The sequence below is a fragment of the Oncorhynchus tshawytscha genome, linkage group LG34 (genome assembly GCF_018296145.1).
Source record: "Oncorhynchus tshawytscha isolate Ot180627B linkage group LG34, Otsh_v2.0, whole genome shotgun sequence".
In the NCBI taxonomy this organism is placed as follows: Eukaryota; Metazoa; Chordata; class Actinopteri; order Salmoniformes; family Salmonidae; genus Oncorhynchus; species Oncorhynchus tshawytscha.
In genome coordinates, this window is record NC_056462.1 from 4,628,819 (window position 1) to 4,642,579 (window position 13,761).

Here is a 13,761-nt window from a genome sequence, read left to right on the forward strand (position 1 = left end):
AAAAAGCCTTTGTTTCATGCATGTCAACATCAGAAGTCTCCTCCCTAAGTTTGTTTTACTAACTGCTTTAGCACAGTCTGCCAACCCTGATGTCCTTGCCGTGTCTGAATCCTGGCTTAGGAAGGCCACCAAAAATTCTGAGATTTCCACACCCAACTATAACACTTTCCATCAAGATAGAACTGCCAAAGGGGGAGGAGTTGCAATCTACTGCAGAGATAGCCTGCAAAGTTATGTCATACTTTCCAGGTCTATGCCCAAACAGTTCGAACTTCTAATTTTAAAAATGAATCTCTCCAGAAATAAGTCTCTCACTGTTGCCGCCTGCTACCGACTCCCCTCAGCTCCCAGCTGTGCCCTGGACACCATCTGTGAATTGATCGCCCCCCATCTAGCTTCAGAGTTTGTTCTGTTAGGTGACCTAAACTGGGATATGCTTAACACCCCGGCAGTCCTACAATCTAAGCTAGATGCTCTCAATCTCACACAAATCATCAAGGAACCCACCAGGTACAACCCTAAATCCGTAAACATGGGCACCCTAATTGACATTATCCTGACCAACTTCCCCTCCAAATACACCTCTGCTGTCTTCAATCAGGATCTCAGCGATCACTGCCTCATTGGCTGTATCCGCTACGGGTCCGCGGTCAAACGACCACCCCTCATCACTGTCAAACGCTCCCTAAAACACTTCTGCGAGCAGGCCTTTATAATCGACCTGGCCCGGGTATCCTGGAAGGATATTGACCTCATCCCGTCAGTTGAGGATGCCTGGTCATGCTTTAAAAGTAACTTCCTCACCATCTTAGACAAGCATGCTCCGTTCAAAAAATGCAGAACTAAGAACAGATATAGCCCTTGGTTCACTCCAGACCTGACTGCCCTCGACCAGCACAAAAACATCCTGTGGCGGACTGCAATAGCTTCGAATAGTCCCCGCGATATGCAACTATTCAGGGCAGTCAGGAACCAATACACGCAGTCAGTTAGGAAAGCAAAGGCCAGCTTTTTCAAGCAGAAATTTGCATCCTGTAGCTCTAACGTCAAAAAGTTCTGGGACACTGTAAAGTCCATGGAGAACAAGAGTACCTCCTCCCAGCTGCCCACTGCACTGAGGCTAGGTAACACGGTCACCACCGATAAATCAGTGATAATCGAAAACTTCAACAAGCATTTCTCAACAGCAGGCCATGCCTCCCTCCTGGCTACTCCAACCTCGGCCAACAGCTCCGCCCCCCCGCAGCTACTCGCCCACACCTCCCCAGCTTCTCCTTCACCCAAATCCAGATAGCAGATGTTCTGAAAGAGCTGCAAAACCTGGACCCATACAAATCAGCTGGGCTTGACAATCTGGACCCTCTATTTCTGAAACTGTCCGCCGCCATTGTCGCAACCCCTATTACCAGCCTGTTCAACCTCTCCTTCGTATCATCTGAGATCCCCAAGGATTGGAAAGCTGCCGCGTTTATCCCCCTCTTCAAAGGGAAGACACCCTGGACCCAAACTGTTACAGGCCTATATCGATCCTGCCCTGCCTATCTAAGGTCTTCGAAAGCCAAGTCAACAAACAGATCACTGACCATATCGAATCCCACCGTACCTTCTCCGCTGTGCAATCCGGTTTCCGAGCCGGTCACGGGTGCACCTCAGCCACGCTCAAGGTACTAAACAATATCATAACCGCCATCGATAAAATACAGTACTGTGCAGCCGTCTTCATCGACCTGGCCAAGGCTTTCGACTCTGTCAATCACCATATTCTTATCGGCAGACTCAGTAGCCTCGGTTTTTCTAATGACGGCCTTGCCTTATTCACCAACAACTTTGCAGACTGAGTTCAGTGTGTCAAATCGGAGGGCATGTTGTCCGGTCCTCTGGCAGTCTCTATGGGGGTACCACAGGGTTCAATTCTCGGGCCGACTCTTTTCTCTGTATATATCAATGATGTTGCCCTTGCTGCGGGCGATTCCCTGATCCACCTCTACGCAGACGACACCATTCTGTATACTTCTGGCCCTTCCTTGGACACTGTGCTGTCTAACCTCCAAACGAACTTCAATGCCATACAACACTCCTTCCGTGGCCTCCAACTGCTCTTAAACGCTAGTAAAACCAAATGCATGCTTTTCAACCGTTCGCTGCCTGCACCCGCACTCCCGACTAGCATCACCACCCTGAATGGTTCCGACCTAGAATATGTGGACATCTATAAGTACCTAAGTGTCTGGCTAGACTGCAAACTCTCCTTCCAGACTCATATCAAACATCTCCAATCCAAAATCAAATCTAGAGTCGGCTTTCTATTTCGCAACAAAGCCTCCTTCACTTACGCCGCAAAACTTACCCTAGTAAAACTGACTATCCTACCGTTCCTCGACCTCGGCAATGTCTTCTACAAAATAGCTTCCAATACTCTACTCAGCAAACTGGATGCAGTTTATCACAGTGCCATCCGCTTTGTTACTAAAACACCTTATACCACCCACCACTGCAATCTGTATGCTCTAGTCGGCTGGCCCTCGCTACATGTTCGTCGCCAGACCCACTGGGTCCAGGTCATCTACAAGTCCATGCCAGGTAAAGCTCCGCCTTATCTCAGTTCACTGGTCACAATGGCAACACCCACCCGTAGCACGCGCTCCAGCAGGTGTATCTCACTGTTCATCCCTAAAGCCAAAACCTCATTTGGCCGCCTTTCCTTCCAGTTTTCTGCTGCTTGCGTCTGGAACGAATTGCAAAAATCTCTGAAGTTGGAGACTTTTATCTCCCTCACTAACTTTAAACATCTGCTATCTGAGCAGCTAACCGGTCATTGCAGCTGTACATAATCCATCGGTATATAGCTCACCCAATTTACCTACCTCATCCCCATACTGTTTTTATTTTATTTACTTTTCTGCTCTTTTGCACACCAGTATCTCCACCTGCACATGTTCATCTGATCATTCATCACTCCGGTGTTAATCTGCTAAATTGTAATTATTCACTCCTCTGGCCTATTTATTGCCTACCTCCTCATGCCTTTTGCACACAATGTATATAGATTCTTTTTTTTCTACTATGTTATTGACTTGTTTATTGTTTATTATTTACTCCATATGTAACTCTGTGTTGTTGTCTGTTCTCACTGCTATGCTTTATCTTGGCCAGGTCGCAGTTGCAAATGAGAACTTTTTCTCACCTAGCCTACCTGGTTAAATAAAGGTGAATTAAAAAAAATAAAAAATCATTTTTTTAAATCTCTTTGTTTGAGATTATACATGATAAATGTTATCTTTAAACAAGTTATCACTTAGTTAATACTGATGTGTGTATGTCTTGTAGGTTCTTTGGAATGTGTCTCAGAGTATTTTCACATGTGTAGTCACTGGTATCCTGGTGCTGGGGATAATGAATATGGGGTTGAAAAATGGTGGAGTTCTTGTCAAAGCAAGACCTGAACTACACTTTATCACAAGTCTGCATTTTGCGAAAAAGTGATAAGAAGAGTTAAATGTCACAGAAGATCACTATTTGAGTCGAAATGCAAATCAAGATCTACCCCTCAGAAACGTTTCAACAGAATCTACATGGTGAAAGGAAAAAAAACCTATGGACCTTTTTGTTTCTAACATAGCCTAACAACCACTGCTTTGAAGGAGAAGGTGGGTTTATCTCAAACACCTGCTATTTTCAATATACACAGCTGCTATCCCCTGACAAGCTTAACAATTAACAGCGTTAACAAATACAGGCAGGGGAGGCACCTAAAACGGACATTTAAACAACAGAACAGTCAATACTGAAAATAGGCTTTGGCCGAGCAGTAGCATAGTAAACACGGTAGTGAACTGTATTAATACAGTACGTTCCATTTGTTTTAACCTAAACATTGGGATTTGGGACAAAAGGCATCTAAAAAGAGAGATTTTCTTAATCTTCTATTAACCTGAGGCATAGGATGTCATTGAGGCCCCTATTCTACAAAAGACTGTGAGAATGACCAACACAGGAAGTCTGGAATGATAACATCAGCACAACAGTTATTTCTCCCACAGTATCTTTAACAACTTTACCCCTACAAGTTTTTCGGTATGATAATTTTTTACTTTCATATTGTTTCAACGTCCTATTTAGGATGTACCGTCCTCTTCAGGATGTGAGTTATCATGTAGGCCTCACAGTAACTACCAGTTTTTCTCCTTTATGCTGTGTCAACATCTCTGCAGGCAGCCATGCAATGTAACTGGAGTGTATCATCAATTGATGTTCTGGTATACCTTTTCGCTCGTCCTTGGCAGGAGGGAGGTAGGGAAGGATGGAGAGGGACAGGGAAAAGGGACAGGGAAAGAGGGGCAGAGAGGCGAGAGAAAAGGGCTAGGAAAGCAACAAAAAGTTCAAGTAAAAAAAAAAAATCATGTTTCATTATTAGATACTTTGTGCCAGAGGAAATAGGGAAACAAGACATGTCTGACACTCTCTTGTCTACTCTCGTTGTTGTGCAGTAGGTAACTCAACACAACACACATCTAGAACCATTCCTAAATCCAGTTGGAGGAACCAAAAAGCCAAGCTTTAAATGTCCACAGGCTTTGAAATTACTGTAAAAGACAATGTGAAGATCAAAGGCATTATCATATACTATATGTTCTGTGTGGTTTCTCATTGTGCAACCCAACCATATCATATGGGCAAAACGGGTTGCAATGACGTCAGCCTGGGTATCAAACTCAGGCGGTCTGTCAAGTCAAGACCACATTAACCCACAAGTCTTCAGTTGTAGCCATGACGGCTGCGAACTGAATGTCAACTTGCACTCTTGAGATGAAGTACAAATAAAGGAAAGTACATACAGTGCCTTGCGAATGTATTCGGCCCCCTTGAACTTTGCGACCTTTTGCCACATTTCAGGCTTCAAACATAAAGATATAAAACTGTATTTTTTTAAGAAGAATCAACAACAAGTGGGACACAATCATGAAGTGGAACGACATTTATTGGATATTTCAAATTTTTTTAACAAATCAAAAACTGAAAAACTGAAAATCCAAGAATATGTTCCAGGCTTTACTGGCAAGTGAACTGAGGTCCGGCGTGTGAATGGAAACCACTACAGTAGTCAATGGACCTGAGGGTGTCCCAATGAAACATGGCTCGACAACAGTGTTGCCAACTCCTCAGTAAGGAAAGTAGCTATTGGCTGTCCTAAAAGTCGCTAGAAGTCGCTAAATGTTGTCATCACCGAATTTGCATAATTGGCATGTACAGTATATGGCTAGGGAGGGTGTGACTAACTGACAGAGACACACAGATGCTCACCTCCAGGAAAGGTTCTGCAAACACTCAGGAGTCATGTGTTACTTTGCGTACTAACTGCGTCTGTGCTTGCAGTCTTATTCACGTCAGAGAAGTCCAGCTATTCAAGTAATCATTGTTAGAGAGTGTGTGTGTGTGTGTGTGTGGTTGTGTGTTACTACTCCCTTTTCAACATTTAGAGAAGTGAATCAGACAGGTATAAAAGAATGCAACTGTCTGACCAAGCAGAGGAAGTGCCACTTTATTTGACCTGCATCCAGATGTTCAAGCACGTCTGAGGAAGGCCCTGAAAATCGTCCAAGACTACAGCCACTCCACCCAGAGACTGGTCAGTCCACTACCGTCTGGCAAGCAGCATCAGGTCATGAACCAACAGGCTCCAAGCCAGCTTTACCTCTAAGCAAAAAGACTGTTAAACACTTCATCTGGAGCTGACTACCTACACCCATCCGCACTGATTCTTCCTTTATTGACTATATACACACTCATAGACTCTACACACATATCTACACACAGATACTCCTGCCCCCCTGACTATATACTGTATACACTCATAGACTCTACACACATATCTACACACAGATACTCCTGCCCCCCTGACTATATACTGTATACACTCATAGACTACACACACATATCCACACACTGATACTTCTGCCCCCCTGACTATATACACACTCATAGACTCCACATACTGTATGTACATATCCACACACTGATACTTCTGCCCCCCCATCCCCTTCCCCCAAAGACACTCTCACTCTGAAGCTCATGCACACACACGCAGATTACACTAACACACACACAACCATACATGCACACACAGAAATTCTGATTATAAGCAGATGTATCCTTTAGATAAGCGTCTGCTAAATTATTCAAATGTGATTATCTAGACAGAAGTAATGTATATCAATGAGACATATTTCGTATTTTCCTAAATAAAAAGGTGCTCACAGCAAAATAAAGATAAGGTTTAAGGCCATGATTAAGGTAGAGCCAATGTTTCATTGCACATCCTCTGAATAGACATAGGTTTATTGTATATGGTGGGTGGGCTCAATTAGGCATTAGGCTACCCAGGTTATTAGCTGAATGTACATAATGTATTTGTCCTCCTATAGTGAACCGTATACATTGTCTATATACAGTGTGGCCCAAAATTATTGGATCCCTTGTAAAGATTGGCAAAAAATACTGTACAAAAAACAATACAAGTACTGAGCTATATTGTATATCCCCCCCCCCCAAAAAAAAATTATTATACTAATACAATTGTTCAGAGAAAGAGATTTTTGTTGAACAAGTAATACAAAAAAATCTCTTAAATATAGGGTTCACAATAATTGGATCCCCTGTTTTCAATAATCCAGCACGCTCCCCTTGCAAGGATAACGACTATGGGCCTTTTACTAAAAAAATGTATGAGATTGGAGTGCACATTGGGAGGGATGTTAGACCATTCCTCCATACAGAATCTTTCCAGATCCTTGATATCCTTCATCTGTGCTTATGGACTGCCCTCTTCAATTCAAACCACAGGTTTTCAATGGGGTTCAAGTCCGGAGACTGAGGATTTGTGGATTTTGTAGTCACTTAATAATTTCTTTGACCAATTTGATGTGTGATTTGGGGTTATTGCTGGAATATTCCCTTATGGCCAAGTTTCATCCTTCTGGCAGAGGCAACCAGGTTTATTGGCTAAAATGTCCTGGTACTGTAAAGTTCATGATGCTGTTGACCTTAACCTCTACGGGATGGGTGTCCCTAAACCAGGATTGTTGTTGCTAACGTGCACTAATGTGACTAGAATGACATTGTATACAACAGCCAACTTTCTGGGACACAGACATGTCTTATATGGGCAGAAAGCTTACATTCTTTTTAATCTAACTGCAGTGTCCAATTAACTGTAGCTATTAAAGTGAAAAATACCATGCGACTGTTTGAGGGGAGTGCACAACAACAACCAAACCAAAAAATGTGCACAGCAACTGATTTGATACATTCACCTCTAAAGGTAAATAATGTACTTACATTCATTAATCTTGCTTTGATTTGGCATCCTGAGGGTCCCAGAGATAAAATGTAGCATAGTTTTGTTTGATAAAATCTATTTTTATGTTGAAATGTAGGAACTGGGGTCTACAGTTTGACCCCACTGCTGTCTCTGGCTCCATACCCACCCTGCCCAGTCATCTACAGTGGTTCTGTCACGTTCTGACCTTAGTTCCTTTGTTTTGTCGTTTGTTTTAGTATGGTCAGGGTGTGAGTTGGGTGGGTTGTCTGTTAGTTTTTCTATGATTTTCTATTTCTGTGTTTGGCCTGGTATGGTTCTCAATCAGAGGCAGCTGTGAATCGTTGTCCCTGATTGAGAACCATATTTAGGTAGCCTGTTTTCGATTGTGTTTTGTGGGTGGTTGTTTTCAGTCTTTGTGTGTCTACACCAGACAGAACTGTTCCGGTTGTTTCTTTGTTGTTTTGTTATTCAGTGTTCAGTTTTCATTAAATAAGATGAACACTTACCACGCTGCGCTTTGGTCCTCCGATCCTTCTTACTACTCCTCCTCGTCAGAAGAGGAGGACGAGAATCGTTACAGAACCACCCATCAAACAAGGACCAAGCAGTGTGGTAATGGGCAGCAGCAGCAGCAGCAGCGAGATCTGGACTATGTTACAACATGGAACGAAATAGAGAGGTGGTCGGTTGACCCAGGGAGAGTGCAGGAGCCCGCCTGGGATTCTCTGGAACAATGTGAGGAGGAATACCGGCGAATGGAGTTGGCACGGCGATCAAGGAGGCCCTAGAGGCAGCCCCAAAAATGTATTGGGGGGGGGAACCCGGGGAATGTGGCGAAGTCAGGTAGGAGACCTGCGCCAACTCCCCGTGCTTACCGTGGAGAGAGAGGGACCGGGCAGGCACCGTGTTATGCTGTGAGGCGCATGGTGTCCCCGGTGCATGTGCATAGCCCGGTGCGGTACATTGCAGCCCCTTGTATCGGCCGGGCTATAGTGGGCATCGAGCCAGGTGCCATGAAGCCGGCTCAGCGCATCTGGTCTCCAGTGCGTCTCCTCGGGCCGGTGTACATGGCACCAGCCCTACGCATGGTGTCCCCGGTTCGCCAGCACAGCCCAGTGCGGGATACAGCCCAGTGCGGGATTTCACCTCGCCGCACTGGCCTGGCTACGGGGAGCATTCAGCCAGGTAGGTTTGGGCAGGCTCGGTGCTCGAGACCTCCAGTGCGCCTCCATGGTCTGGTCTATCCGGTGCCGCCTCCACGCACCAGCCCTCCGGTGGCAGCCCCCCGCACCAGGGTGTCTCTCCGTCTCCTCCCTACAGGTGCTCCCGCCTGTCCAGCGCAGCCAGAGTCTTCCTCCTGCCCAGCGCTGCCAGAGTCTTCCGTCTCTTCTGAGCTGCCAGGGTCTCCCGTCTGTCCGGAGCTGCCAGAGTCGCCCGTCTGTCCGGAGCTGCCAGAGTCGCCCGTCTGTCCGGAGCTGCCAGAGTCGCCCGTCTGTCCGGAGCTGCCAGAGTCGCCCGTCTGTCCGGAGCTGCCAGAGTCGCCCGTCTGTCCGGAGCTGCCAGAGTCGCCCGTCTGTCCGGAGCTGCCAGAGTCGCCCGTCTGTCCGGAGCTGCCAGAGTCGCCCGTCTGTCCGGAGCTGCCAGAGTCGCCCGTCTGTCCGGAGCTGCCAGAGTCGCCCGTCTGTCCGGTCCGCTGCCAGAGTCGCCCGTCTGTCCGGAGCTGCCAGAGCCGCCCGTCTGTCCGGAGCTGCCAGAGCCGCCCGTCTGTCCGGAGCTGCCAGAATCACTCTTCACTCCGGAGCTGCCGGAGTCTCCCGTCCGGTGCTGCCGGAATCTCCCGTCCATTCGGGACCCATGGCTTGGGTCCTCAGTCCGAGGTCAGCGGCGAGGGTCACCGCGTTAAAGAGGCCACGGAGGCAGGTAGAGAGGCAGAGAAGGACTATGGTGGAGTGGGTTCCACGTCCCGTGCCAGAGCCGCCACCACAGACAGACACCCACCCAGACCCTCCCCTATAGATTTAGGTTTTGCAGCCGGATTCCGCACCTTTGGGGAAGGGTACTGTCACGTTCTGACCTTAGTTCCTTTGTTTTGTTGTTTGTTTTAGTATGGTCAGGGCGTGAGTTGGGTGGGTTGTCTGTTAGTTTTCTATGATTTTCTATTTCTGTGTTTGGCCTGGTATGGTGCTCAATCAGAGGCAGCTGTCAATCATTGTCCCTGATTGAGAACCATATTTAGGTAGCCTGTTTTCGATTGTGTTTTGTGGGTCTACACCAGACAGAACTGTTCCGGTTGTTTCTTTGCTGTTTTGTTATTCAGTGTTCAGTTTTCATTAAATAAGATGAACACTTACCACGCTGCACTTTGGTCCTCACCTTCTTCCCACGACAGCCGTTACAGGTTCCTCTTTTAAAAGTTGCGTCATACTGCAGCACACCTTGCGTGCTGCCGCAGAATTCTTTGGCACGTCATTGTCAAATTGTCAACCATTGTAAAATTGTCAACCATTTTTATGTTACTGCAAGTTATTGCTGGTTTGACCACCAGGGGGCATCTTTGAGAAGCATTTGATAGTATTCCGTATTGGCATTACCATAGAATTTAGAACCTTTTTTGTAATAACACAGTGTATGGGATTGATTTTAAGAAATTGTCAGAGTAATTTGTTATGGATCCATAACTAAATCAACATCTGCAATTTGAAAGAGTATATTTTATCATTATTTTATTAATGAAATGTGTTTCATTAGGCTACTGTGCAATCTACAATACATACTGTGGTAAGCATAGGAAAGTGCCGAATTCCTTACATAAGAGAGAGCAGGCCATGTCTGTACTACAGAATGCGGGGCACGCTGGAGACCGGTGTAATTTCACAGTTGTGATATATTCACTATTATTCTACAATGTAGAAAATAGTACAAATAAAGAAAAATCCTGGAATGAGTAGGTGTGTCCAAACTTTTGACTGGTACTTGCTTAGTTAATTAGATTAATATTATGGTGTCTCTATTCCATGAAAAATGAAAAACCCTCTGGGTTTCCATCAGGATGGAACAGAAAATATGGCGCTGTACAACGTGTCAGATTGTCGGTTTGTAAATTCAGATGGTTTCGATCTCGGAGCACACACTGGACATTCGGGCCAACGCACACTGGACATTCTGCCCTAGAAGAGCTGGTAAGGCAGTTTTCATGTTAACCAGAGCGTTGGTGACTGTAACTGTACTACTGGAAACCATTTTTTGTTGAGTGAGTATAACCAAATCAATATTCACAAGGCCGTGGGGCCAGACAGATTACCAAGACTTGTGCTCCGGGCATGTGCTGACCAACTGGCAGGTGTCTTTACTTACATTTTCAACATGTCCCTGATTGAGTCTAATAACAACATGTTTCAAGCAGACCACCATAGTCCCTGTGCCCAAGAACACGAAGGCAACCTGCCTAAATGACTACAGACCCGTAGCACTCACGTCCGTAGCCATGAAGAGCTTTGAAAGGATGGAAATGGCTCACATCAACATCATTATCCCAAAAACCCTAGACCCACTCCAATTTGCATACCGCCCAAACAGAGCCACAGGTGATGCAATTTCTATTGTTCTCCACACTTCCCTTTCCCTTCTGGACAAATGAACACCTATGTGAGAATGCTTTTCATTGACTACAGCTCAGCGTTCAACAACATAGTACCCTCATTGCTCATCACTAAGCTAAGGATCCTGGGACTAAACACATCCCTCTGCAACTAGATCCTGGACTTCCTGATGGGTAGCCCCCAGGTGGTGAGGGTAGGTAGCAACACATCTGCCACGCTGATCCTCAACACTGGAACCCCTCAAGGGTGCGTGCTCAGTCCACTCCTGTACTCCATGTTCACCCATGACTGTATGGCCAGGCACGACTCCAACACCACCATTAAGTTTGCAGATGACACAACAACGATGAGACAGCCTATTGGGAGGAGGTCAGAGACATGGCCGGGTGGTGCCAGAATAACAACCTGTCCTTGAACGTAACCAAGACTAAGGAGATGATTGTAGACTACAGGAAAAGGAGGACCGAGCACACCCCCATTCTCATCGACGGGCTGTAGTGGAGCAGGTTGATAGCTTCAGGTTCCTTGGTGTCCACATCACCAACAAACTATAATGGTCCAAACACACCAAGACAGTCGTGAAGAGGGCATGACAAAGCTTATTCCCCCTCAGGAAACTAAAAAGATTTGGCATGGGTCCTCAGATCCTAAAAAGGTTATACAGCTGCAACATCGAGAGCATCCTGTGACTGGTTGCATCACTGCCTGGTACGGGAATTGCTCGGCCTCCGACCGCAAGGCACTACAGAGGGTAGTGAGTACGGCCCAGTACATCACCAGGCAGTGTCAGAGGAAGGCCCTACAAATTGTCAAAGACCCCAGCCACCCCAGTCATAGACTGTTCTCTCCACTACCGCATGGAAAGCGGTACCGGAGTGCCAAGTCTAGGACAGCTTCTCAACAGTTTTTACACCCTTGCCATAAGACTCCTGAACCGGTAATCAAATGGCTACCCGGACTATTTGCATTGTGTGCCTCCCCCTAACCCCCTCTTTTACATAGCTGCTACTCTCTGTTCATCATATATGTATGCATAGTCACTTTAACTATACATTCTTGTACATACTACCTCAATTGGCCTGACCAACCAGTGCCCCCACACATTGGCTAACCGGGCTATCTGCGTTGTGTCCCGCAACCCACCACCCGCCAACCCCTCTTTTACACTACTGCTACTCTCTGTTTATCATATATGAATAGTCACTTCAACCATATCTGCATGTACATACTACCTCAATTCACCTCGACTAACCGTTGCCTGTATATAGCCTCGCTACTGTTATGGCCTCGCTGCTGCACATAACCTCGCTTCTGTTATTTTTCACTTTATTTCTTTACTTACCTGTTGTTCACCTAATACCTTATTTGCACTGTTGGTTAGAACCTGTAATTAAGCATTTCACTGTAAGGCCTACCTGTTGTATTCAGCACACGTTACAAATGAACTTTGATTTGATTTAATTACGCTTTTTTGCTGACGTTTACTGACACCGGCCATATTTAACGGGTGTTGAGCGCTCGTAAATGAATTATTCTGCGCTCTGGTACACTAAGATGAGAGTGCTCTGAAATCTGTGTAGATCGTAGGCTGGACTCATGACATTTTTAACAACCTTCTTTTCTGATAAAAACTAGTTCATTGCATCCACCGTGGAGCCCAATTTCATAATATGTTCATATTTCCCAGCTGCTTGCCGTCGTTTTGAAGTAATCGTGAAAATACAGGCCTTATTTTAGTGCATTTTTCACCCTGCCAGCTCCTATTAGTTCCATTGAGCACTGTGGCACCAACAGCTTTCCAAATGTTCTATTCCCAGATTAATGTTCAACGTCACAATGCCTGCTTTGCTAATGTTGGCAATGAGACCTGCTCACGTTGTTTTATAGTTCAAATGTAAACAACAACAAAAATAATATTGGAATTCTGCGGTCTTCCCATTGTTTCCAATGGGGGAAATATAGGCGTGTCTGTCTATTTTGCCAAATATCTCGCAATGTTTATATTTAGATTTTGATAGTATTCCGAGTGAATTGGTTGGAAATGATGAACCAACCCATTTACTACATTTCAATAAAATCCCCATGACCCAAAGTCACCTCAGCTCCAAATAACGGGAGGACTTGTCCTCCATGTTGAAAAGGGCTAATTTCAACTATACAGGCCAGGAAACTTGAGAGCTTGTTCCACACGTGAAGTGGTATGAACGCTGAACTATTGATCCCCTAAAGAAGAAGTGCATACTAAACTAACATATATCAGACTACAGCTGAACATGTGTGCAATTCTAGTACGAGAACACTGAACGACGAGGAAGCATCTCCAGAGAGAGATGAAACTCTCAGACCACGTGAACCTCTCGTACGACAACCTGGAAGAATATACAAAGGACAATGGCGACATCGACTGGGCAAACCAGAGCCTCACATCACCAGCTCAATTATCGAAGCCAGCTTCACGTAAATACAATGCATTGCTTTTCCGAATTAGCGATTGTTGGTGGCATATGTATTTATGTGAGAATAGCCTCCCAGGTCCAATAGAGACCCATGTTCCTTAGTCTTCCTTCCAAAACCCCCTTCTCTTCTCTCAGAATATATTGTGTTATAACCAAACTGTTTTTGTTAAGTCCACTAGGGACGGTATTTACTGTATAATGTTATTATGTATTGCACATTCTGTAATTGTTTAATTGGTTAGTAAATAAAAAATTAAGCCAATTTGTGTATGGATGATGTAACGGCATTCAGAGGTGGAAGAAGGATCGGACCAAAGCGCAGCGTGGTAAGTGTTCATGATGATATTAAATTGAAACGAATGGAACACTGAAATACAAAACAATAAAC